This window comes from Cucumis sativus, chromosome 2 (assembly GCF_000004075.3).
Source record: "Cucumis sativus cultivar 9930 chromosome 2, Cucumber_9930_V3, whole genome shotgun sequence".
NCBI classification, from domain to species: domain Eukaryota; kingdom Viridiplantae; phylum Streptophyta; class Magnoliopsida; order Cucurbitales; family Cucurbitaceae; genus Cucumis; species Cucumis sativus.
The window spans coordinates 9,168,728-9,174,738 of NC_026656.2; positions in this window are offsets into that span (position 1 = coordinate 9,168,728).

The window sequence follows — 6,011 nt, forward strand, 5'->3', positions numbered from 1 at the left end:
ATTTTCTTGAATCATGAAATCATAACGTAGTTTGAAAATATCATTTCAGTAAAAATTTATCAAAAGCATGGCTTGTAAAAGAACTTGAGATCATGTTTATCAAATCATTTTACTTGTATATCTTGAAATCATACTTAATAAATACTTTGAAAATTCCAATGTTACTCCCAAGCTATTGTTTGTAAGCTTGAAATCATGTTTAACAATATCATTTAGCAATCTTGTGTTACTCAAAAGCTATTGCTTGAAGAGCTTGAAAATTTTGTTTAGTAAATAATGATTTAAAACATAGTGTTACTCACATTTTATCGTTAATTAATTCATTGAACATGAAAATATTCAAAATATTCTTCAAAATTCTAAAAAATATCACAACAACCCAAAATAGCTAAAAAAAAACAACCCAACAGTGTCCAACAACATGGTGGAAGGGGTTGGTCGCACGCACATGGCCTAAGGGCTTTGCGTGTTCTAACCTTACAGTGGGGGGTGTGCATCGCATGCTAACCTTGCAAGAGGTATTGTGTGTGTGCTTGCCACCTATCTAGTGTCCCTCCCATACCTGTTACGCACATTGGTGCTCTTTGCATATCGTACATCGCTCTAACCTCTTAGGGTAGTGTCATGCGCGCAGCCTGAGCGCGTGCCTTGCTACTCAGTTGTGCCATGACCTTGTGATGTGCATGAAACCTGACACAAAATAATCTCTATAAAGAAAAAGAATGCCCATCTCGTCTAACCCTTCAAGCCTCTAAGTGACTACTCAGCATACTGAAAAAACTTCTAGAAACATGAATCATCTTTGAAATATCATAACTTAAAATTCATAACTCTTTTGATAGTACTTCCTTCTACAAAGTTGCTCTAGAATAAGTTACCTTTCTTACCTCAAAATTTCACAATCAAATTACCAATGAGGAGTCATGTAGCCCACTTGGAATGTAACTTGCTTAGATTCACCTAAGAAATGACCTTCTCGCCTTCTCTTGATCAAAACACAAAATTCCTTGAATCCAAAATGCACAGCAACCCTCACTCACAAACTAGAAACAATTTCTAAACTTTTAGACTAGTTGTGAGAAATTGATTGCTAAAGTTGGCCTATTTATAGTCTCTTACATGTGATAAAGGTGACACTTAATCCTTGATTAGACTTACCTCTTAAGCATGTATTAACACCTTAGCATTTCCTCCACGTCTTCCTTGGCTGAAAAATGCATGGTGACATGGGTTACACACCTAGACTTACTTTAAATTGCTTTTCCTAGTCATGCCACGTTGATGTCCAACTGAAGGAATGAAATTTCCATAGCGGAAGCATGTGAACGCCGTGCAAAAGAAATTCAACTTGAAACACAGAGAAAACTCCTAAACATGCTTTTATGGAGGAAAAGAAGAAAAGAAAACTAACCGTTGTAGAACCTCCCAAAAGAACACCACGAAAGCACGAAGTTTTTCTTGTTATCCTCATGATAAAAAAAAAAAAAAAAAAAGCACAGAGAGTTTGTGGGGCATTGTTTTTATTTTGTTTAAAGGAAAAAATATTTTCAGAGAGAAATTTTCTTCTTGGAAACAATATATATCAAAAGACCACTCTTTTAAAAGATTTCCACCTCTCTTCTATATCTTAACCAAAAGATATGAAGAGAGATGGAGGGGAAAGTTATCAAAATAACTTCCTCCGTCTCCCATTACGTAGAACAACTCCATTTATTCTTTTATTTAAATTAATATTAATATAAATTCAAATTATATTATATCTTATATAATATAAAATTATATTATATCATATATAATATAACTAATGGTTTAGATCTTCTCATATGATCCATAGTTCTAATATGAATCTAATCCATATTAATTTTTAATCTATAGTTTATTTATGAATCTTATTAATATTATTATTATTTGAATCATATTCAAATATTAACTTCTCTCATAAAAACTTCATATTATAATGTATCAAATACATTATACTGATTGTATCATATACAATTTATTCCCTTTAATCAATTTGAACGATTCAAATTAAACCAAAATAAATTTGATTTTCATTTATCTTTATTGAGCTAACAAGGGGACCTTATGGACCTACAGATTAAAGTTCCAATGATGTGAGATTAATTAATTAAACTATTTAATTAAATTAATCACTATTCATTAACTATCAGTCATTCTACTAAAGACAATAGTTGCACTCTTCTTACTGTAGATACATTTTTGTATCCATTAAATATAACCAATCAACAGTGCAATGACCCTTTACAAATTGCTCATAAGTATAGCTAGACCAAGAATTATTGTTTTGCCCCTGTAGTTACGTGTAACTCCTTAAGTACCACAAATTACTCTAATGAACAATAGTTATAGTCCCACTATAACTAAACTCCTCTCGAGTCAAGAGAGGGTGGCGCCACATTGTTCAAGCCCTAGAATCAGCCCTTAAGAGAGCAATTTCTTTACTTACTCTATCTATAGAGAATGAGTGAATTCATTCTTGTGTAGTTGTGTTCCCAACTCCCTAATCAAACGAATCCCCAAAATAGTAGGCCTAGAGTCGTCGATATAGGCCACTCTCACCCATACAAATCAAAGGATTGCCTTCATAGGCAGGAGTTCACAACTCACTAAGGATTCAGGTCAAGTCACCTATGATCATCTTGGTGAAATATAGTCTCAACTAGTAACGGTGTTAATAAAAGAGACTATTCATTTCATGGTTTGATCTTATACAAACTCTTTGTATAGAATACCCCTACTCTAATGTCTTGACATGAATGATTAGGATCAAATCATTTGTAGCATTTTAGAACAATTGTAACAACTACAAAGCAGACCGTATTCGTAGTGTCACCAGGATAAGGTATCCAGCCTTATCCATCTACTACAGACCATTTAGGTTATCATTTAAACCTGATCTACTTGTATGTCTCCACATACATGTTTAGCTTACATAAGATAACCTTGGATGTTAGTTGATTGGTTTTGTGGGTTAATGCAACTAAATGCCAAATAAAATAACACGCTTTATTTTTTTAGATAAATAAAATGTTGTATAATATACAATTACAAACTACAAGACCACAAGATTTAGGGCATCAATCCCAACACGTGCACAACTCACAAGGCTAACCTCCAAGTCAATCACATAGCCTTTCCCGCCTAACATCCTTCCTCTCCTAGCCTTGCTTCCTCATGTGAACGAGCTTTGTACTAACCTTTAACACTCAGCCAAACCTTCCTCCCGTTAAGCCTTCCTCGTGTGCACTTTCTCTTCACTAACTAACCTCTAAAGCATACTTTGTCGCATAACCTTCCTCGCGTGGGAACCTCTTTGGCCACTAACCTCTAAACCTTCCTCGCATGGTCCTTAGCCGCCTAATGCCAAACCCCAAACGCCTAGTCCTTTGTCTTGCTGCCTAGATAACCTCTTTGGAGGTTATCTCACCGAGCCAAAAACCTAACAAGCTTCAACACCTAACATCTCAACACCACACCTTGTCCTTGGAGATTCTTCATGCCCACATGTTTCTTCTCGCCTACACTTAGTCAAATAACTTCTAAAGACAAGTTCTTTGTCTAGTGACACTCATTTAGAGGTTCTTTTCTCCTTGGTCGACTACTTCATGTCCAAACTCCCGTCCTTAGAGGTTTTCAAACCCTTATTTGTCACTCAAGACACTCACTTAGAGGTTCTTTTGGCCTTTCTTGTTATCCATGCTAACCTTTAAAGACAAAATCACTTCTTTTGAATACTTAGCCAAAAATTTTGAACTTTTCTTTTTTTCTAAAATTCATACTTAAATTCCAAATATTTTTACCTTCTTTTCCCATAAATTCCATTTTCTCTTATCCTTGATTAATCTTAGCAAACTCCAAAGGTTTAAGAAATTTTGGGTTTCACAAATAAGGGACACAAAATTGAAATAAAAAAACTAACTACATAAGCATAAGCATAGACTATAAGTGCTGCAAATGTATGTTTCAATTCATTCTAAATGTAAGCATAAGCATATTATAACAACACAACACAAAGTATCAAGTTCCTAAGTACATTTCAACATGATTCCTAAAAAATATGTCTAAACGAATCGAACGAAATAGCTTTTCAATTACTACAATAACTACAGAATCGTCAATGCAACAACACGTAATGTTGGAAAACCCATACAAAGCAACATTTAAAGTTGTTAGTTTGACAAAGATTACATTTCAGCAAAAATACGGGACTCTATGCAAAATAAACATGCATTCCAACAAATTCAGCCCACTCCAATCTTATAACATGTAAATCATCATGTGAGTATGTTGAGGTTGATCATTTCATAAGTTATGAAATTATTGTTTCATATGCTACAACATAGTAACTTATTATTGTTGAATCATAAATAAAAGTTCCAACATAGATCTAGACGACATCAAAAACATCGTTGTTGATTCAATTTTTTAAAGGAACGTCATTTAGTATGTGGTGCCCCTTGTGTAGTAGATGGCAACTAGGACACCAATAATTTCTATATTTATAGAGAAGTGTGAATTAAACTTATAATGAAGGTTATATAAATGCTTTTATTCATGTGCAACAAAAAAGTTTTGCACATACCCCGAATTATATGGAAACATCAAAATTTAACGATGGTCGATCCCAAATAATCTAGCATCCAGGACCTATGCTCAACCTTCTTGTACCAACTGAAACAGAGTCATCGTCCAAAAACTTGTAGGATCCCAATGTTTTATTCTTTTCCATCACTGTGTAGAGGTGACTACAAATATGTTCCACATAATGGACTTTAGTGCGTGGTACATGTTACTCTATTATGCAATTGAAGTTCGAAGGAGGTAACATTATGTATGCATCAATGCGTTGAGTTGATATAGGCTGCATGTGACAGAAATCTCGAAGTGCCTCGAGAAATATGCAGCATTTCTGTTGCATTCTAGAAACTTCAGGAGGTACATTCATTTGAATCTTCGACCCAATGTGTTCAAGTTCTCTAAGCAAACATCATAGTCCAACTTGTGAACTCCAAATTAGTGTCAAGGAGTTGACTCGCACGTCAGCTTGGATCAACAAGCTTTCCCTTTGCCAAAAACATAAAATGTCATCCTTGTGAAATATATTCAAACCAAATCCACCTGTTAGAGACACATTACCTTGTCGTCTTGGAGAAATGACCAAATGAGGAGGTCATAACAATTGTGATCCGACTTCTTGGGAAAACACATTAACACCTTCCCTTGGTGAAACATGGACAAAGCAATCACCATCGACAACCACGTCTACTGAAACCTCCATGTTGTCACCCTCCATGTTGTAGTCAAATATACTTTCAGCCAGACGACATTCTCCCAACCATTTTTTTCATTTTTCTCCCTTCGTGCATTGAAAGCTTTCAAAAGGTCCATATGTCGTCTAAAGATCTCCACAAGGTCCATTTATTTATTTAGTTTTTAAGGGTGCCAAATTCAGTCTACTTTATTATTTTTAACGTGATGTTTGATTAATTTAATTATATGCATAATGTATGTTATGTAGTTTAAAATCTCACCTTACGACTATAATTATCATGCATCATTTTTAAATATAAGTGTTTTAGTTGCACGAATATCTTAGCATACTCATGCATCATATTTAATATAATTCTTATATTATATGATAACATGTATCATTAATATTTCCATGCATCATACAATATTTTAAAATGTTGTATTGTATACTTTGATTGATAGATTGATAGATGTGTTTATTTTCATTGCTTTAGTATAGTTGTTGTATTGCGTGATGAAAATGAGAATGCATTGAGCATATCATTATTTAGTGAATATAATTATTATGTTTATTAAATAACATTAGGAATATATGTTTATAGGTTTTAATTGTTTAATTTTCTTATAATTTATGAATTTAGAATTAAAATCTATAATAAAAAGCTTTTTTGAATTGTTTAAAATTAATTGAATAATACTTCTAATTATATTAGAAATATGATTAATCTTTTTTTGTTCAA